Source organism: Girardinichthys multiradiatus, chromosome 7 (genome assembly GCF_021462225.1).
Source record: "Girardinichthys multiradiatus isolate DD_20200921_A chromosome 7, DD_fGirMul_XY1, whole genome shotgun sequence".
Lineage (NCBI taxonomy): Eukaryota > Metazoa > Chordata > Actinopteri > Cyprinodontiformes > Goodeidae > Girardinichthys > Girardinichthys multiradiatus.
In genome coordinates this window covers 49,326,886-49,349,417 of record NC_061800.1, presented here as the reverse complement: position 1 = coordinate 49,349,417, position 22,532 = coordinate 49,326,886, and the positions used below count along the sequence as shown (strand labels likewise).

Sequence of the window (22,532 nt, the reverse complement as noted above, 5' to 3'; positions counted from 1 at the left end):
GTGGACGCGCTTTTGTATACAAGGTTTCTCCACAAAAATATGCAATAGCGAGTGTGAGGACCCACAGGCCTGCCCCATGGTCCCTGGACGGACACTGAGGATATCTGAGTCACAGACATCTAAAGGCCCCCCAAAGCACAGGAACCCCAGGAGAACCACCGCCGGGACTACCGCAACCCCCCCAGAGAAGAGCAGTGGAGAGTCCCAGGGGAACCACCCAGCAGCGACAGTGCAGAAGCCTCAGGGAGCCGCAGCGACGAGTCCACAGGCCACGCCGGCAGCCGTCCACGCCCGAGCAGATCCGGCCATGGACCCGAAGACCCAAGACCCCGGGACACACCTCCCCCCAAGCAGAGGCCCGACAAAGCCCAGGGGGCCAGGCCCCGGCAAGCAGCCACCGGGAGTGAGCCAGCACACACCAAAGCACCCGGCCGCGGACACCGAGAACCACAAGTACACCAGCGGGCAGAGACTCCAACCACCAGCAGGCGGTGTGGCGGGGAGGAAGCTGATCCAGGAGAGGGAGCAGTTCAAGACCCAACCTGTCGCAAAAAAAACAAAAAAAAAGAAACAGGCACACACAGTCACAATCACCCACACCCACCCTCATGCATACACATAAAATCACTCACACCCAATGAAGAAGACAGTTTCATGTTGGGTGAAAGGGGTGAAATATGGACCTTCCAAAGTAAAACAATACACTTCCTGTCTTCAGGGGCCGGCACTTCAATGATGTATGGATTTGATCACTGAATATTGTTAAGTCCAAAGGTGGATCAGTTTTAGAAGGTTCGTGTCCCTGCAACTTTCCTTATTGGGAGCAATTTCTTTTTTTTGGTGAGACGTCAAACTTGAGATCTGGCTCCGCCCCTTCAACATGCTCAAAAACTCACGATTTTGATAACTTTTAACCTGCCATCCCTCCTGACGAAACTGACCCAATTTCAAGGTGATCCATCAAAATTTCTTGGAGGAGTTCGATCAAATACAGAGGCTATAAACGACAACAATTAGGTCAAAATTGCAAATTCAATCCAAGATGGCCAAGTGTACCAAATTTCAAATCTCTACGATAAAGTAAGGTAAATGAGTAGGGTGTTTTAAAAACTTCATGCACAAATTTGGTGAGTTTTTAAACATGTTACAGCAAGAAGCAATGTTAAAAACGAGATGGCGAGCATCTCACAAGATGGCGAACGGACAGTCGACGCGGTGATGTCACCTCCAGATCAACGGTTCAGCTAACACAACCTAAATAGCTTGTTTAACAACCCTTTAAGTTCTTCATGCACCTTCAAGTATCATTATTACAAATATTAATGTACTGTATGTGTGAGTAAGGCAACACTTTACAGCTGATCTGTGTTTAAACCTTTCATTGAAGTAAAGTTTGTTGTAACTTTAAAACAAACCCAAACCAATAAGCAAGCCCCAAGGTTTAGAAACCTGTTAGCACTCAGGCCCAATGGCTGTTAGCTTAGCAGATAACAGATATCAACAAATCAAAACACAATGAAATCAACAACATTTAGATTGTTTTATCCTTAAATATTTTTCTCTGCCCAGACACCACCTCTTTTGTGAACCGTTCTGAAGGACAAGAGGTCCAAAGAGCCTAAGAGAAGCTGGGGCCAGGTTCTGATTCTAGGACTGGATCTGATTCTAGGCTTGCAAGGCTGCAGTTCCTACACTGTGCTCTCTCAGTGTAGTGAAGGTGGAGGCCGTGATTCTCTGGCTCAGATTATTTTCTGCAGAAGCAGAAAGGTTTTAGACAACCAGTCTTAATTCCAACGGGGTTACGAATGCTAGATACATTGACAGCAGATTGTACTTAACTTTGGAACCTGGATGTAGGATCCAAAGTGAAATCAGGACATTCATGTGTGTTCTCTCTCCGATGTCACTCTATGAGGAGTTGTGGCTAAGTTGGTTTTGTAATATGATGTCATGGGGATTCTAGCTGTGACTCCTCTTTCCTGGGCAGTCCTAAAAGTAGGTTAAAGCTGTGCATGCTGGGATTTAGAGTTTTACCAATTTCCTTGTTTGTTTAGTTCAGATGTTTTCCACCCAAAGCTGGCCCAATCAAGCACAACAAAGACATCCAAAAGTCTAATATGGTCCAGATCCAGACTACTGATTGGTCAGTGGATGGTTCAATCCAGGCGAGCTTTCCATGCGGTTGGACAGAGAAAGAACTGTTGGGAAGGTCCTTTTGATCAAGTAACGTCATCCTAGCTCTGCCTCTAATAAATGTAGTTTGACTTTGAACTTTTTACCCTGTTTACTTTCTTACAAAAACCTTAAACTGAAGTTTTTATGCTTGTCCAATTCCAATGGGGTCCTAATGCCAAACATAGAAAATTATCCTTTCAGGGTTTTAACAAATAGAATAAAGTTTAGAAATGCTTGATTTCTATATAAAGTCTTTGAAAGTGCTTGATATTCTAACTGCACAGTTCTGTGAGAAAGAGCTCTCTAACAGTTCGATTAAAAACATTAATTTGATATTTTTATGTTAAACGTACAAAACAGAGAATGATCATTTTGCCTCAGAAAGCCCCTCAGAGAGGGTTTGCTCTTTTTCTTAATACCAGCGTGTGACCAGCAGACATCACCTGATAAAAAGAGCTGCTGCTGGACCGGCAGCGTCCTCTGGCATAGCTATGAAGCAGACCTACTTTGAGCAGTAGTTGTGTCTTGCTAGTCGCACGCGTCTCTGGTGAGCGGGAGAAAACAGCACGCCGTTGTAGTGACTGCTGGCTCAAGAAAAACATAAACAAAGCATGGTTTAAACGAGGACTAAACCCTCGAGCAGCTTCCTGCAACATATGCAAAAAGGACCTGGAGCTTTTCATGATGGGAGAGTCGATGCTCTCGAGTGGTAAGCCATAGTAGTGGGAGGGATCCTAAATGTAACCTAGCTTACCCCTTTACAGGTAACTTGCAAATTGATTGTTTGAAGAATGGATCGAGCTGAGGTTTTTTGTCATCTACTGTACTTTAAATGTACAACAAATCATTTTATTGAAAACGCTTGTAAAGGTGGTTAGCTAATGGTTTAATTACACAAAAAGAAGTGGTGGCAAAGTTGTGTCATGCGTGCTGTTCCACAGATGTCTTTTGGGCTCCTCCTGCCGACATGTCCATTTCATATTAATACCATAACTTTACTCAGTTAAACAGTATTTTAGATTGTTCATACTCTGCCTTCATATAGAAAATGCTGTGTGTGCTGTGGTTATAAAGTCCAATGAAGAAAAGGCACACAGAGATACAGACTGCTCCAAAGTTTGGTCATGAAAAAGTTTGAATATTTTCCTTGGAAATGCTTGAAAAGTTTTTGAAGTTTACTGTGGGAAACGTGTACAAACCCTGGCTTAAAGAAACTTTCTAAATTGGCCCAAGTATTTCAGCTAATGAATCAGAGCAGATGAAATGCTGTTATGATTAAAAGCTGGGAAATAACACTTTAGTGTCATGCTGATTGGAAGCTGTGAAGCAGATGCTTTAGAGCTACTGGTGGCCAATAGCTGGCCAATGACTGAAGTTAATGAGAGCAAAGAAAAGCTCATGGCTGATGATAGAAAATAGATCCTAAGTTTCCACACATGATCACGTTCATCCTGAAGAATGGACTTAATCTGGTGGGACTTAGGAGTGAGTAGTAGTAGAGAAGGAATATCCTCCATGGTTCAGAATCCCTTCATGACGATAGGTATTCCAGGTGAGTTTCTTGGCTTGGGAAGAATCCAGGAAGTGTCCCGAATGTTGTGGTTTTTACAGAGAAGTACTTGAACTGAGTCAAGGTTCTCTAAACACACTGACTGGAAGGAGACCAACGGTGAGGGGCGAGGGAGGCTTCAGGTGAGTAATTCCACACCCAGCTTTGGTGGATCCTGAGACAAAGACTGAGAGAGAATCCTGGAAAAGGGAGGACACAGCTCAGGTCAAAACTGGACAGAAAACTTGAAGACAGAGAGTAACAGAGGCCTGGTTACCACATACTGAACGTGAATGGTCTGGTGTCTACCTCTGGAATCTTCTATATGACACTGTGACCTTAGCTTTCTTCAGGTATTGAACTGATGAGTGAAAAAGCTGTCGAGGTCCAAAGAAAAATTCTGACATATACAGAAAGCCTGGAGAATCGCTGATGAAGAGCACTTTTAGGATAACAAGGACATATGGGTGCCTAGATGAAAACAGAAACAATAGAGATTTCTGTACAACTGGTTAGAATATTGATCTGACTTCACATTAAGATGGCGCTCATGAGAAACCTTTCCACCGTTTTGCTTCAGCAGTTCGTCACAGAAGAGGAGCTGAAAGGTTGACATGCAGATAAATGTCTCATCACCTAGGGACATATTTAATAAACATTTTATTAGCTCCAGATAACAGCCCAGACACCATCAGAGATGAGCTTGTTCGACATTTGGGTGTATTTGGCTAATTGGCAATTCATCATCTGGGTTAACAGTGAACACGACTGCCCTTTCATTCATAATTCATCCTCCTGTTTACTGAACGTCTCCTATTCGATGCATTAGGAGTGAAACTTCTTCAATAAAACCATAAAGTAAATTAAAAACTAGTTGGGCTTTAAAATCTTGATAAAGATAATAATCGGATGTTTTGTCAACCTGTAGCACAAAGTTGGTTCATGTGGGTGAAAAACAATAAAACTCTTTATCTGCCACACAAACAAATAATTTGACTGTGGTTCCACATTGCTCTTATTAAAGACAGTTCAAATATTTATATATGTACATTTTTGGTGGGAAATAAAAATGTATTTCTTTGAAAAAAGAAGAAATAATTTGTGGGATCAAATGGTAAAGTATGGTGGATAGAAAATCATAAAAATGACTCAGAGGTTGTTGGGAAGTAAGAATTACGTTTTGTTAAGTCACTTAAGCCTTTAAATATTGTGTCATTTTTATATTATTAAATATTCACCACATGGGAGCCACATGGTGAGTAGATGTTTAAGAAAATAACTAGTAACTTACAGGTAGTGGTTGGTTACCTGGGTAACAATTATGGAGCAGGTAGACAGCAGTTCAGGACAGACTGGCAGGACAATCAGGAGGATCCAGTGGCGAGCAAAAAAAAAAAACAGAGAGAGTATAAATACAGAGGTAGGGTGGAGAATGGACCAATGAACAAGAGGGGCTAATCAGGAGAAATATGGAACACCTGGTGAGGATACATACTGCAAGGCAAAAGGAGGGAGGCTAATTAACACAGATGAGCAGGGAGTCCAGGGAAGTAACTGAAACATCTAAACACAAGAATGAATCATGAACCTGAACTACAATGAATGAAGTTAGGTATCAGCAAGTGAAGAACGTAAACAGGAAAGTGCAGAGAAAACAGAGAACTGAAACCTAACAGGCAGATCATGACAACGTATTTGATATGAAGTGTGTATGTATATATTTGAGCCTGTGTGAATTAAATAATAAAGTTATTAAAAATAACTGCAGGAAACAGAACAGTTCAGAAAAATCTTTAAAAGCCCAGAAAAGACTATAAAGTTCTGACGGGACCTGTTTATTGTTCACTAGACACACACATTTTTTCATTTGTTTCATTTTTATTTCTGCTCGTAGAACCAACAAAAACATATAAATAATCTAAACTGGTAATTAAAAGTGCTTATTGGATGGAAGACGAGGCAACTATAAATACTCCAGTCACACCCACCCACACTCCAACACAAACGTTCTCTACCTTCACCACTGCTCTTCTATTTTAGCTCTGACTGAGTAGGTTGATGCAGAACCTCAGATTGTCCCTGCAGAGATACTTCCAAAGTGTAACCACACAGCTCCTGAACAGAACCTTTATGTCTCATAGAGATAATGACAGAGGGGGTTGTTAGGTAAGACTTGCTGCGGGGTGGAAGAAGATGTGACTTCCACTGTCATATGTCCAATTTGCCTCCATTTAACTGGGTTTTCTTCCCAGTCCTCTCACCTCCCACACATTGGATCCTGCTTTCTCCTCAACACACTTTCTCCTCAACACACTTTCTCCTCAACACACTTTCTCCTGAACACGCTTTCTTTTCAACATGCTTTCTCCTGAACACGCTTTCTCCTCAACATGCTTTCTCCTGAACACGCTTTCTCCTCAACACACTTTCTCCTCAACACACTTTCTCCTGAACACGCTTTCTTTTCAACATGCTTTCTCCTGAACACGCTTTCTCCTCAACATGCTTTCTCCTGAACACGCTTTCTCCTCAACACACTTTCTCCTCAACACACTTTCTCCTGAACACGCTTTCTTTTCAACATGCTTTCTCTTCAACATGCTTTCTCCTCAACATGCTTTCTCTTCAACATGCTTTCTCCTGAACATGCTTTATCCTCAACATGCTTTCTCCTCAACATGCTTTCTCTTCAACATGCTTTCTCCTCAACATGCTTTCTCCTCAACATGCTTTCTCTTCAACATGCTTTCTCCTGAACATGCTTTCTCCTCAACACACTTTCTCCTCAACACACTTTCTCCTCAACACACTTTCTCCTGAACACGCTTTCTCCTCAACACACTTTCTCCTCAACACACTTTCTCCTGAACACGCTTTCTTTTCAACATGCTTTCTCCTCAACATGCTTTCTCCTCAACATGCTTTCTCCTCAACATGCTTTCTCTTCAACATGCTTTCTCCTGAACACGCTTTCTCTTCAACACACTTTCTCCTGAACACGCTTTCTCCTCAACACACTTTCTCCTCAACACACTTTCTCCTGAACACGCTTTCTTTTCAACATGCTTTCTCCTCAACATGCTTTCTCTTCAACATGCTTTCTCCTCAACATGCTTTCTCCTCAACATGCTTTCTCCTGAACACGCTTTCTCCTCAACATGCTTTCTCCTGAACACGCTTTCTTTTCAACATGCTTTCTCCTGAACACGCTTTCTCCTCAACATGCTTTCTCTTCAACATGCTTTCTCCTGAACATGCTTTATCCTCAACATGCTTTCTCCTGAACACGCTTTCTCCTCAACATGCTTTCTCCTGAACACGCTTTCTTTTCAACATGCTTTCTCCTGAACACGCTTTCTTTTCAACATGCTTTCTCCTGAACACGCTTTCTCCTCAACATGCTTTCTCTTCAACATGCTTTCTCCTCAACATGCTTTCTCCTCAACATGCTTTCTCTTCAACATGCTTTCTCCTGAACATGCTTTATCCTCAACATGCTTTCTCCTGAACACGCTTTCTCCTCAACATGCTTTCTCCTCAACATGCTTTCTCTTCAACATGCTTTCTCATCAACATGCTTTATCCTCAACATGCTTTCTCCTGAACACACTTTATCCTCAACATGCTTCTTCCTCAGCACACTATCTCCTCAATATACTTCTTCCTCAACACACTTTCTCCTCAACACACTTTTTCCTCAACATGCTTTCTCTTCAACATGCTTTTTCCTCAACACATTTTCTCCTCAACATGCTTTCTCCTGAACACGCTTTCTCCTCAACATGCTTCTTCCTCAGCAAACTTTCTCCTCAACATACTTCTTCCTCAACAGGCTTTCTCCTGAACACGCTTTCTCCTCAACATGCTTCTTCCTCAACATGCTTTATCCTCAACACGCTTTCTCCTCAACACACTTTCTCCTGTGAAGGTTCAATTAGCAGGGTAAGAGCACAGTTTTGCTCAAAATATTGAAATGCACACAACATTATGGGTGACATACCAGAGTTCAAAAGAGGACAAATTGTTGGTGCACGTCTTGCTGGCGCATCTGTGACCAAGACAGCAAGTCTTTGTGATGTATCAAGAGCCACGGTATCCAGGGTAATGTCAGCATACCACCAAGAAGGACGAACCACATCCAACAGGATTAACTGTGGACGCAAGAGGAAGCTGTCTGAAAGGGGTGTTCTGGTGCTAACCCGGATTGAATCCAAAAAACATAAAACCACGGCTGCCCAAATCACGGCAGAAATAAATGTGCACCTCAACTCTCCTGTTTCCACCAGAACTGTCCGTCAGGAGCTCCACAGGGTCAATATACACGGCCGGGCTGCTATAGCCAAACCTTTGGTCACTCATGCCAATGCCAAACGTTGGTTTCAATGGTGCAAAGAGCGCAAATCTTGGGCTGTGGACAATGTGAAACATGTATTGTTCTCTGATGAGTCCACCTTTACTGTTTTCCCCACATCCAGGAGAGTTACGGTGTGGAGAAGCCCCAAAGAAGCGTACCACCCAGACTGTTGCATGCCCAGAGTGAAGCATGGGGGTGGATCAGTGATGGTTTGGGCTGTCATATCATGGCATTCCCTTGGCCCAATACTTGTGCTAGATGGGCACGTCACTGCCAAGGACTACCGAACCATTCTAGAGGACCATGTGCATCCAATGGTTCAAACATTGTATCCTGAAGGCGGTGCCGTGTATCAGGATGACAATGCAGCAATACACAGCAAGACTGGTGAAAGATTGGTTTGATGAACATGAAAGTGAAGTTGAACATCTCCCATGGCCTGCACAGTCACCAGATCTAAATATTATTGAGCCACTTTGGGGTGTTTTGGAGGAGCGAGTCAGGAAACGTTTTCCTCCACCAGTATCATGTAGTGACCTGGCCACTATCCTGCAAGAAGAATGGCTTAAAATCCCTCTGACCACTGTGCAGGACTTGTATATGTCATTCCCAAGATGAACTGATGCTGTATTGGCTGCAAAAGGAGGCCCTACACCATACTAATAAATTATTGTGGTCTAAAATCAGGTGTTTCAGTTTCATTGTCCAACCCCTGTATGTAGAAGGGAAAACAACCAAACACAGCAAAAATCCACATCTCAAGTGGTGTCTGAGGTCAGAGCAAAGAGATGTGGTAGGTAATTCCATTTCTGAGGAGCTACAACCAAAAAGGTAACCATTTTTGTTGGTTTTATTTTAGTCAACTGCCTCAAATGATAAAAGCTGGATCTGACGACCCCCCTGATCTGAGCATCAAGTTTAAACTCTTTGTAGACTTTACCCCAAGATTAGTGATGGTTCTCTGAGTGCAGTTAGCCAGGGGTCTGTATCCATGGGGAGGGTTTCACCTGGGCTAAGCTGTAAAAACTCATGTTTACTGGTTGCTGACAATACTTTAGATGGTGAATGGTTTGTACTTGTATAGCACTTTATCAAGACCTGAGGACACCAAAGCACTTCACACTACAATCAGTCATATACACATTCACACACTGACAGTGTTGAGCTACATTGTTGCTGCCATACAATCAGCTCCACCGAGCCCTCTGACCACCATCAGTCCGACCAGGACTAGTTTATACCTGTTTTCATTCACGGTTCCAGCACTGCTCGGTTTCGCTCCAATCAACGTCGCTCCACTTGGCCTAAAACCTGTTGTGCTTCCATTGTTCCAGCGTCGAGTGCTGTGCAAAGTAAAATAAAAACACTCACCGTCACACATCATGTAATACCATGAGACATCATGTGATGTTGTGGAGTCCAGACTACCCTCCGGTCCACAACTCGCAGGACAATGTCAGGAATCCTTGGCATCCATGATTTTGAACCACTACCACGGCTTTCAGTTTGACCCTCTTCAAACATTGTAGTCCTCAATATTTCTGTAGTCAAGTTTTCTGAGCTTTTCAAGGTTTTTCCAAGAAGAGATGGTCAATAGCCAAAAATGAGTGTTTTTGTTTGCCAAAAATCCCCCGCGGCAGCTGCTCGATTAGTTTTTGAAAGACAAAAAACACCAATTTTTGCCTGTTGAGCATTTTTTAGTGTGGGACTATGTTCAGTAAGATCTGTAAAATATATTTCCTCTGAGTGAAATACAGTCATTTTAACGCCCCAACAAGCTTTCGCCTCAACAAGCTTTCGCCCCAACAAGCTTTCGCCTCAACACGCTTTCGCCCCAACAAGCTTTCTCCTCAACACGCTTTCTCCTCAACTTGCTTTCTCCTCAACATGCTTTCTCCTCAACACGCTTTCTCCTCAACATGCTTTCTCCTCAACATGCTTTATCCTCAACATGCTTTCTCGTCAACACGCTTTCACCTCAACATGCTTTCTTGTCAACATGCTTTATCCTCAACATGCTTTCTCCTCAACATGCTTTATCCTCAACATGCTTTCTCCTCAACATGCTTTATCCTCAACATGCTTTCTCGTCAACACGCTTTCACCTCAACACGCTTTCTCTTCAACATGCTTTCTTGTCAACATGCTTTATCCTCAACACATTTTCTTCTCAACATGCTTTCTCTTCAACATGCTTTCTCCTCAACATGCTTTCTCCTGAACACGCTTTCTCCTCAACATGCTTTCTCGTCAACACACTTTCTCCTCAACATACTTCTTCCTCAACATGCTTTCTCCTGAACACTCTTTCTCCTCAACATGCTTTCTCCTGAACACACTTTGTACTCAACATGCTTTCTTCTCAACATCCTTTCTACTCAACAGGCTTTCACCTGAACACACTTTCTCCTCAACACGCTTTCTCTTCAAAATGCTTTCTCCTCAACACGCTTTCTCATGAACAGGCTTTCTCCTCAACATGCTTTCTCCTCAACATGCTTTCTCCTCAACATGCTTTATCCTCAACACGCTTTCTCCTCAACATGCTTTCTCTTCAACATGCTTTCTCCTCAACATGCTTTATCTTCAACATGTTTTCTCTTCAACATGCTTTCTCCTCAACATACTTGTTCCTCAACATGCTTTCTCCTGAACACGCTTTCACCTCAACATGCTTCTTCCTCAGCAAGTTTTCTCCTCAACAGGCTTTCCCCTGAACACACTTTCTCCTCAACACGCTTTCTCCTCAACATGCTTTCTCCTCAACATGCTTTCTCGTCAACATGCTTTCTCCTCAACATGCTTTATCCTCAACATTCTTTCTTGTCAACATGCTTTCTCCTCAACATGCTTTCTCCTCAACATGCTTTCTCGTCAACATGCTTTCTCGTCAACACGCTTTATCCTCAACATGCTTTCTCCTCAACATGCTTTATCCTCAACATTCTTTCTCGTCAACATGCTTTCTCCTCAACATGCTTTCTCCTCAACATGCTTTCTCGTCAACATGCTTTCTCCTCAACATGCTTTATCCTCAACATTCTTTCTCGTCAACACGCTTTCTCCTCAACATGCTTTCTCCTCAACATGCTTTCTCGTCAACATGCTTTCTCCTCAACATGCTTTATCCTCAACATTCTTTCTCGTCAACACGCTTTCTCCTCAACAGGCTTTATCCTCAACACGCTTTCTCCTCAACATGCTTTATCCTCAACATGCTTTCTCCTCAACATGCTTTCTCCTCAACATGCTTTCTCCTCAACATGCTTTCTCGTCAACACGCTTTCTCCTCAACATGCTTTATCCTCAACACGCTTTCTCCTCAACATGCTTTCTCGTCAACATGCTTTCTCCTCAACATGCTTTATCCTCAACACGCTTTCTCCTCAACATGCTTTATCCTCAACACGCTTTCTCCTCAACATGCTTTCTCGTCAACATGCTTTCTCCTCAACATGCTTTATCCTCAACACGCTTTCTCCTCAACATGCTTTATCCTCAACACGCTTTCTCCTCAACATGCTTTCTCGTCAACACGCTTTCTCCTCAACATGCTTTATCCTCAACACGCTTTCTCCTCAACATGCTTTCTTGTCAACATGCTTTCTCCTCAACATGCTTTATCCTCAACACGCTTTCTCCTCAACATGCTTTCTCTTCAACATGCTTTATCCTCAACACGCTTTCTCCTCAACATGCTTTCTCCTCAACATGCTTTATCCTCAACACGCTTTCTCCTCAACATGCTTTATCTTCAACATGTTTTCTCTTCAACATGCTTTCTCCTCAACATGCTTTCTCCTCAACATGCTTTCTCCTCAACATTCTTTCTCCTCAACATGCTTTCTCCTCAACATGCTTTATCCTCAACACGCTTTCTCCTCAACATGCTTTCTCCTCAACATGCTTTCTCCTCAACATGCTTTCTCCTCAACATGCTTTCTCCTCAACATGCTTTCTCCTCAACATGCTTTCTCCTCAACATGCTTTATCCTCAACACGCTTTCTCCTCAACATGCTTTCTCGTCAACATGCTTTCTCCTCAACATGCTTTATCCTCAACACGCTTTCTCCTCAACATGCTTTATCCTCAACACGCTTTCTCCTCAACATGCTTTCTCGTCAACACGCTTTCTCCTCAACATGCTTTATCCTCAACACGCTTTCTCCTCAACATGCTTTCTTGTCAACATGCTTTCTCCTCAACATGCTTTATCCTCAACACGCTTTCTCCTCAACATGCTTTCTCTTCAACATGCTTTATCCTCAACACGCTTTCTCCTCAACATGCTTTCTCCTCAACATGCTTTATCCTCAACACGCTTTCTCCTCAACATGCTTTATCTTCAACATGTTTTCTCTTCAACATGCTTTCTCCTCAACAAGCTTTCTCCTCAACATGCTTTATCTTCAACATGTTTTCTCTTCAACATGCTTTCTCCTCAACATGCTTTCTCCTCAACATGCTTTCTCCTCAACATTCTTTCTCCTCAACATGCTTTCTCCTCAACATGCTTTCTCCTCAACACGCTTTCTCCTCAACATGCTTTCTCCTCAACATGCTTTCTCCTCAACATGCTTTCTCCTCAACATGCTTTATCCTCAACATGCTTTCTCCTCAACATGCTTTCTCCTCAACATGCTTTATCCTCAACACGCTTTCTCCTCAACATGCTTTATCCTCAACACGCTTTCTCCTCAACATGCTTTCTCCTCAACATGCTTTCTCCTCAACATGCTTTCTCCTCAACAAGCTTTCTCCTCAACATGCTTTATCTTCAACATGTTTTCTCTTCAACATGCTTTCTCCTCAACATGCTTTCTCCTCAACATGCTTTCTCCTCAACATGCTTTCTCTTCAACATGCTTTCTCCTGAACATGCTTTATCCTCAACATGCTTTATCCTCAACACGCTTTCTCCTCAACATGCTTTCTCGTCAACATGCTTTCTCGTCAACATGCTTTATCCTCAACACGCTTTCTCCTCAACATGCTTTCTCGTCAACATGCTTTCTCCTCAACATGCTTTCTCCTCAACATGCTTTCTCGTCAACATGCTTTCTCGTCAACATGCTTTCTCCTCAACATGCTTTACATAGCCATGTAATTTCAATTAGTTTAACAGAACAATGAAATAAAAGGACCATGGGGGAACCATCATGGTCTTCTTGGAGAAGTTGGTTTAGTCTGAAAATCGGTGTCATGTCCTCAGAAGAAGAATTCACTCACATCAACTCTTCACCCATGTTTGTTTAATCATCTCACACCATTTAACGGTGCTGCTTTATGCGCTCCACCAACTGGACTCAGTACAAAGCTAAGTGGAGTTCTGTTTTGTGTTCACTTGCACATGGAAATCTGATGTTTACAGTATAAACACAGTTTGAGACATCTAAGAAGAGAAAATCTTCTTAATTAGCTGTTTTTGTTTGGATTATGTATATATTCATATGGAGTTATGTAGCAGTGTGAAGCTTTGGCTCTACAGATTTACAGAACGCATCATGAACAAAGAAAACTACCATGACCCCATGGTCCCTCAGCCTTACGGCTGCAGCTGGAGAACCCTGACCCGCCCTTTTAAGAACCTTCTGGGTTTTCTCTTGGTGCTCTTGGACAGTTTCTTCCTCCAGGATGTTTCTCTGATGAACTCTTGACAGTCAGAGCTCCAGAACAACACCATGCTTACTTGGACTGATCTCACATTATATTCTATTGTAAAATCAATTAAAAAAGATATTCTTTATTATTGAGAGCAAATTGTACCGGAGTCAAATTCCTTGCTTTACTGCACAAACACAATAAAGCTGGTTCTGACTCTGATTGTGATGTAGAGCTGAACAGAACCAGCCTTATTTGGTTTTCAGTGTTGGGACCACACAGCCATGGGTGTTCCACACTAAAACTCCGGTACATACTTTCCTGGAGTTTTTCAAAATAAAGTGCATTAACCTTCTTCCAGCACAGCCAGGAAATGGGGTAACTGCGGACTTCCTGTGGCGCCAATACCCAAATAAAAGCCCCACCTTTCCACAAGTCTTTCTCTTCCACACCGATGACCATCGGGTCAGGAGGGAACACAGCGCGCTGAATGTCTTTTGCTGGCAAAAGGACATAAATTCAACTGGATCCAAGGACCGATCATTTGCAAAAGTTAAGTAGAATGAAATACTGTCTGTGTATCCGGTATTTTCATTCATGAACGGAGAAATTAAGGTGTAAGAGTTGCTTACATTTTCTCTTCGAGGCCCCACAGAAGCAAACGGTGTTCCGAGAGAAGCTGTTTCGACAAGCCGAGTCTGGAGGAAAGACGACGGCCGCAACCGTGTTTACGGTAACGAACAGCTGGTCACCTTCTGATCGGGAGAAACTGAGGAAGTTAGCGGGAAGCTAACTCTTTGTTCACGACGGATATCTTCTTCAAACTTCGCCTTGGGACGACATTCCATCAACAGCTTCAGAGGTTGGGTTTTGGGCAGATTAACAGATTGGTTTAGGATGAAATGATCTAAACGTTTTCATGTTATGAAGTTTGTTTTGTGGAACTCGGCTATCTTGGTGCTAGCATGCTACCTGTAGCACCGAGGCCGGTTCGGGTTCTTTGTATGTTTTAAAGCTAAGATAAACTTTATTTAAAGGGTGGTTTTAACCAGAACATTGCTCATAACGCGCCATCAGCGCTTATGCATTTTAACCCTTTTATTAACCTGGTATTTTAAAGGTATGTGTTGATTCTGGCGCTAAGCTATCTTCTAGCTTAGCACTTTAGCTAGCTTCTTTGTTAGCCCAACGGCCAGCCGGTAAGAACACGTGTGCTAGCATTAAGGCTAGTCAACAGAAAGGTTGTTAGTTTTCAAGCTAGTGAATAATAGTCCCTGAACATCATTTACTAAAGTTGATAACTAAGTAAACACCATTAAGCCCCATTTCTCCAGAAAGATTTGGCTCTTTTCCAAAATACTCAATAATATTTCTTTAAATATTTCAATAACTAAAGGCAGCTAATTAGACACCGTTGAGAATTAGTCATCCAGGAGGTTGGTTTTATTCAGCAGATCATTATTTAAAACATTATTTTATTAAAATAATATTTTATCTGATCTTACATTGTGAATGGTTGTCTAAATGTTTGCTGATTATTGTCTAAGTTGGTTCCAAGACTAACTTAACTTCACTTCCAGATTCTTCAAGATAATCCTTGGTTCTCAAACATAAACATTTCATGGTAATGTTGCATCACTCTTTTTGGTCATAATTATCAATCATCTTTAATCAACTTGTTTATATTGTATATAGTCCATTAGTCTTCATTATTCTTTAATTCTGCTTGGTAGTTTAGTTGGATTGTTTTAGCAAAGTAAAGAGTTTGTTGATTGAAATATGTTTGACTTTGAGTTGACTTATTTTTGTTAATAAATTCTTGTATTTTTAAGAAATTGTGTGAATTCATTCCATATATGTGCAGAGTTTATGCTGTTCAATAATGTCAGAGCTCGTCTCACACTTTTCTATTTTGTCCTAATACCATCGCCTTACTGGGCTGGTATTCACAGGACAACCCTTAATAGACCGAAATATTATTTGGTACAATATTAATATTAAATAATATTCTCAGATTCATATTTACAACATCAGTTAGACTGAACTGGACTACATGGATCTGCAATACATTGGACTGGATTGTGCTCTGACTGATTTCAACAGAGCCTACATTATATAATACATACTGAATAAACTGGACTGATTGGACCGGGGTTCTGCAACCTGCGTCTGAGAAACTCTTAATAATTTAGACTAAAACTGATAAATAAATGGACTGAACTTATATAACACTTTTCCAGTCATACAGACCAGTCAAAGCACTTTACACTAGAGCCACATTCACCCAATCGCCCTCACTAACGCTCACACATTCATACACCGATACGCAAATCAGGAGGCAACTTGAGGTTAAGTGCCTTGCCCAGGGGCACATTGACATATGGCAGGAGGAAGCTGGAATCAAACCCACAACCTTCTCATTGCAAGACGACTACTCTTCCTACTGAGCCACAGTCGTAGTAGTGGTTCTCCAACAGAATAACACTAACAGTACCAGTAATATAATGTAGATTTATTGTTTGTTTTTTACATAATTTTCCACAAATAGCAACAACCCATAGAAGAAAATGGATCCAGCCTGTTTTTGCTAAAGTTTTTGCTTTATTTTAAAACAGAATCAGATTTACTAAAGTATATATTTATCAAAAATGATAAGTTGTCTGCTTTCGAAGCCGTACAATTAGCGGCTCTAAACGAGCCTATTAACCTGGACCTGGGGCAGAAATGGTTCTTTGGGTCATAAAGGTTGTTGACCCAGGACTGGACTATATGCAGGTGGTTTCCAAGATGGATTTGAACTGGGATTCACTGGACTGGATTCATTCTGGACAAACTGGTCAGATTTAGATGCTGACTTCAGTTGGACTGGAGTTGTTTTCTTTCATATCATAAATGATTATGTTATTTTGCTGTAATTAGATGGACTGAATCTGGAACTGGTCTAAATTGGATTTTTTTAAAACTGGGTTTATTGGACATCCCTGCATTAGAACTCAGTTGAACTGGATTCAATTGGTATAAACTGGGAGTAGCTCGTTCCTAGTATGACCAGTTTGGGTGAACTGGAGTGAATTGGATTTAATGAGCTTAAACCTGTATGGATTAATTTGGAATAAATGGACTGAAACTGGGTTACAGCTGATTTGGACCAGGGTGGTACTGTTGGCCATAATGGGATGAACTGGTATGATTGTTTAAATCAGGAGTGTTCTTTATAATCAGTCAGTCAGTCATTTTCTGTACCGCTTATTCCATAGTGGGTTGCGGGGAAGCTGGTGCCTATCTCCAGCAGTCTATGGGCGAGAGGTGGGGTTCACCCTGGATAGGTCACCAGTCCATCACAGGTTCTTTATAATAATTGGATTAAATTGGACTGGCTTTATTTGAACATGAATGTTCTGGGTGTTCCGTGTAAAGTGCACAATGACTCTGGGGTCATTTCAGTTAGTGATCAGTCAAAGAAAGAAAGCTGAAGATGGTTTTTGGCACAAGAAACATCTCAACAGTCCATAAACTCAAACTAATGGAGTCATGATGATGTGATTTTATGGCTGATGGGATTCATAATTGCTTCAATCGATTTAACCTCATCAGACAATTATGAGCACCAGAAAGATAAGGAGAAACCCTGCATGGATGGATGGATGATTTCAGCATTAAATGTGATGAACTTTGTGTCTGCAAACCTTCAAGAGTTTGTCAATGAAACCAATGAGGTGTAGAAGAAAACACAGAAGAAGAACTTTATAGTTTTAGCGCTCATCAGATCTGCAGGCCTAAACCTTAACTGAACACACCCATTCTTACTTCCAAATCAGCCAATGAACCATAACATTATGACCACAAACAGGGACTTAACAGAGAAACCAAGAATGATGCTGTTTCTTGGCTTAATCACCCTTTTACCTTATGGATTTTTTGAGTTATTTAAAGCTCTCATCACTGGTTCTGTTTTTGATGCTAATTCATCTTTACAAATATAAATGTCAACTGTTTACTGTTTTGAGGTCTGTTTATAAGTGCAAACTGACATTTGGAGGGAACAATGGTTTAATGACACATTTGTTGATCAAGCTTGAGCTGATTAGCAGAACAACTGTTTTGTAAATCTGGCTAACTTTGTTCTTGTTGCCAGATGTTGCCATGTAGAACATACATACATTGCCAGTTTTGTGCAGGAACACATCCTAAAACTAAAACCTCCTGAAACTAAAGCACGTTGAACACATACAGGTCCTTCTCAAAATATTAGCATATTGTGATAAAGTTCATTATTTTCTATAATGTAATGATGAAAATTTAACATTCATATATTTTAGATTCATTGCACACTAACTGAAATATTTCAGGTCTTTTATTGTCTTAATACGGATGATTTTGGCATACAGCTCATGAAAACCCAAAATTCCTATCTCACAAAATTAGCATATTTCATCCGACCAATAAAAGAAAAGTGTTTTTAATACAAAAAACGTCAACCTTCAAATAATCATGTACAGTTATGCACTCAATACTTGGTCGGGAATCCTTTGGCAGAAATGACTGCTTCAATGCGGCGTGGCATGGAGGCAATCAGCCTGTGGCACTGCTGAGGTCTTATGGAGGCCCAGGATGCTTCGATAGCGGCCTTTAGCTCATCCAGAGTGTTGGGTCTTGAGTCTCTCAACGTTCTCTTCACAATATCCCACAGATTCTCTATGGGGTTCAGGTCAGGAGAGTTGGCAGGCCAATTGAGCACAGTGATACCATGGTCAGTAAACCATTTACCAGTGGTTTTGGCACTGTGAGAAGGTGCCAGGTCGTGCTGAAAAATGAAATCTTCATCTCCATAAAGCTTTTCAGCAGATGGAAGCATGAAGTGCTCCAAAATCTCCTGATAGCTAGCTGCATTGACCCTGCCCTTGATAAAACACAGTGGACCAACAACAGCAGCTGACACGGCACCCCAGACCATCACTGACTGTGGGTACTTGACACTGGACTTCTGGCATTTTGGCATTTCCTTCTCCCCAGTCTTCCTCCAGACTCTGGCACCTTGATTTCCGAATGACATGCAGAATTTGCTTTCATCCGAAAAAAGTACTTTGGACCACTGAGCAACAGTCCAGTGCTGCTTCTCTGTAGCCCAGGTCAGGCGCTTCTGCCGCTGTTTCTGGTTCAAAAGTGGCTTGACCTGGGGAATGCAGCACCTGTAGCCCATTTCCTGCACACGCCTGTGCACGGTGGCTCTGGATGTTTCTACTCCAGACTCAGTCCACTGCTTCCGCAGGTCCCCCAAGGTCTGGAATCGGCCCTTCTCCACAATCTTCCTCAGGGTCCGGTCACCTCTTCTCGTTGTGCAGCGTTTACTGCCACACTTTTTCCTTCCCACAGACTTCCCACTGAGGTGCCTTGATACAGCACTCTGGGAACAGCCTATTCGTTCAGAAATTTCTTTCTGTGTCTTACCCTCTTGCTTGAGGGTGTCAATAGTGGCCTTCTGGACAGCAGTCAGGTCGGCAGTCTTACCCATGATTGGGGTTTTGAGTGATGAACCAGGCTGGGAGTTTTAAAGGCCTCAGGAATCTTTTGCAGGTGTTTAGAGTTAACTCGTTGATTCAGATGATTAGGTTCATAGCTCGTTTAGAGACCCTTTTAATGATATGCTAATTTTGTGAGATAGGAATTTTGGGTTTTCATGAGCTGTATGCCAAAATCATCTGTATTAAGACAATAAAAGACTTGAAATATTTCAGTTAGTGTGCAATGAATCTAAAATATATGAATGTTAAATTTTCATCATGACATTATGGAAAATAATGAACTTTATCACAATATGCTAATATTTTGAGAAGGACCTGTATTGTTAAACTGATAAGTTAAACCAACAGAAATTTAATTAACAATAATCTTTATTGGTCATTGCACATGTACATTACAATGAAATTTGTCCTCTGCATTCATTTAACCCATCCCTTATAGGGGCTGCCACTGTGCGGCGCCCGGGGAGCATTCTGAGGCTAAGGTTCTTGTTCAGGGAGCCAGAGTGGCAATCTGTGGGATACAAACCTGGCCCCTTGTGTTGCCTCTGGAACACAAACCTCCTGTTCAAACCACTAGGCCACCACTCACCCATAATTGATAGTTGATAACTGAGCAGCATTCTCTTTATACAGGCAGGATTGTCAGTTCCACAAGAATGTCTAAAAATGTATAATCTGCAATACAGAGCTGCAATAACTCAACTATTAGGTCTGTAGCTGAATAATTTCATGAGGAAATTAACCTCCTGGTCATCATTACACTGGTGAAGGTTCTACAAGCTGTTGAAGGAGATTCTATAGGAGGCTGCAGGAGGTTATGTGGGTCGCTGGATCATGATGTGGACTTGTACCCTATGATTGTGTTTTAAACAGATGGCAGTGAACATGTTGGACAAGAGACACGGTAAGGACATTCAAACGGAGACAAGAGAGAGAGAGAGACAAATGGATCTAAACCAGAACCTGCCACAGAGTTAACCAAGAGTTAACAGGACATGTGGTGACAGGAAAGCACAGTACAAAGCCCCAGAACAGAACCATATAGGTCCATGTAATGATTCTAAATCCAGATTATAAACATCCCGTCTGATTACAGTGAACGTTAGGAAACCTGATGTAAACCTTCCTGCTCAGTCTGAAGGGTAACCAGAGACAGCTGAGATACATGAGAAGCACTCAGGGGTCTCCCATTGAAAAGTGTGAGGGTTGGTGAGGGTGGGAGCTCACCTGCTGTCTGATGGAGTATTGGATAAGGTCCATTTATCAGCTGCAGCTTGCTGAGAGATGGGCCTGCCAGCATATCCAGCGCTCACAACGGGCTGGCTTGAATAAATAATGGGAGTCAGGGAGAAGCCCCAACGCTGACTGCCACTGTCAGCTCCATGATGAATCAGTCTGGATGGGATGAAGCTTCTTTGTCTCCGTTCTGGATAAAGTGACAGCCATGGCTTCTCCATGGAGGTTACGGCATTGTTCTCCAGATTATCCTCTTTAGTTCTTACAATGCTGGATAAAAACACACATTCAGCTTAAAGGTTTTTCTTATTTACTTTTCAGGTTTACTAGAAAAAATACATAAATGTCTAAATAATTGTGGAAAACATCCAGCAAATAAAGTCTAAATTACGTGATTTAATTAGGCCAACTTAAATGTGGACTTCAATCTATCCATCATCTAACTGAAGACTCTGCATGCTGCCAATTTTTAAACCCATAAATTGATCCATCAGAAAAGTAGATTAGAATCAGAGCAATGAAGATCCTCGGTCCAGCTGGTTAGAGGTGTGAAGCATCCTTGCTTTGGTAACATGTTGCATCTACTGAACAGTAAGAGTTAGCCAAGGATACAAAGTGGAAGAGATGTCTGTGAAAGCAAGTCCAGCCCAGGATCCATCAGCTTGTAGAACCTTCTTCAGCAGCAGTGAGTCCTGTTGTGTTAACACACCCCTGTAGGCTCCTGCTTTTATTGAAAAGAAGCATTTGGTGGGTTTACTGAACAACTCCTTACATCCTCTGGAAGCCTCTTGGGTGTACTTACTTTTTTACACTTAGGTTTTCTATCTTGGCTTATTGTAATGATTATTAAAAGTTTGTTCTGTGTTTTCATAAATGTGATTTGGAGTTCTTTTAGAACCTAAAATCAGAATGTCTTCATGAGGTTCTGATATGTCAAACAGTAGAATTTAAAGATGATGTATTTTGAGATGATTTGTGTTGACCCTGATTACTTGGTCTAATCTGTATTGAGACGAGATTTGATTGATTCTTGGTGTGAAGAGCTGTTAGATGGAACCTCGTTGAGCCTGAAGGTGGTTGCAGACATGCAGGGATCAGTGGTTACAGCTTCCTTCAGTGTTTTCTCGGCTCTCAGGAATGTGCGCAGCTTGGTGCTGCTGATGGAGTTTATGACGGTTCAGCTCTTCCAGGTTTGTGTGACGATGACAACCACAGCAGCTGCAGAGAAGAAAATGCTGCTTTTTAGGGACCGAGTTCTCCAGATGACATGCTTCCTCACCTACAGCACTCTGATGAAGAAACCTGCTGCTGAAGAAACATCAGCTGGTTTTAAACTTTGTGAACCTCTCTCCTGTTTTTTTTTTCCCATTTCCTCTTTATTTACCCTCCTAGTGAGATCAGAAGTAGATGATATCGAGCAGGTGTGCAGACATGAGCAGTAGTTGCATCAGTGGTGTCTTAAAACGATGAAGTATTAGCGACTAACAGCAAAATTAACTACAGACTAAAGAAGCTGAATCTTTATAATGTTATACAACATTGTAAATATGGATCAGGTACTTTACAACTAAGCTTTACAACTTTGCACATCTATTTAATAAACTGGTAATGACAGAAGGATTTACATATTTAAAGTTACAAAACAAGGTCCTGCACAGTTTAAGTTTCACAAAACAGATTTTTTCCTGTAATATGTTGGTGATTAGACCTTCATCAGGCTAAAAATGTGTCACCACTTTTTAGCCTGAAGAACCAAACTGTCTCCCTCAGGTGAAATGAAACTGATTAGGAGGTTCAAGAGCAAACCAGGAACAACCACATCTCAAGCCTGCCATGAACTGAAGGCTGTGGACCAGTGTCTCTGTCCACAGTGAAGCCAGTTAGAATCACCATGGACTAAGTGGATGCTAGTCATGAAAGAAAAGAATCAACACCTTTAATCTGGACTGAAGTCTGCATCTGTCCATATGGAGAAGTCAAATGTCTTCTGGAGAAATCTTTGATGATGACTGTGCTTTATCAAGTGTCTTTCAGCTTCACCTCAGATGCGCTCTGGTGGGTCTCCCCTGCTTGGTGCCGGGTGGGGTTGGTGCA

At 41.8% G+C, this 22,532-nt stretch overlaps 1 long non-coding RNA gene across 2 annotated transcripts; it reads right to left on the bottom strand.

Moving 5' to 3' along the window:
• Positions 1-2,977: 2,977 nt before the first annotated feature.
• On the bottom strand, positions 2,978-9,340 carry LOC124871687. Of its 2 annotated transcripts, XR_007039082.1 has the most exons (5): positions 9,320-9,340; positions 5,016-5,076; positions 4,284-4,360; positions 4,034-4,195; positions 2,978-3,924 (listed from the first exon to the last, which is right to left on the bottom strand). It is a non-coding gene; the product is annotated as an uncharacterized LOC124871687 (long non-coding RNA). The 2 variants fall into 2 exon arrangements; XR_007039081.1 differs by lacking the exon at positions 9,320-9,340 and having other exon boundaries at positions 5,016-5,108.
• Between the last annotated feature and the right edge of the window lie 13,192 nt (positions 9,341-22,532).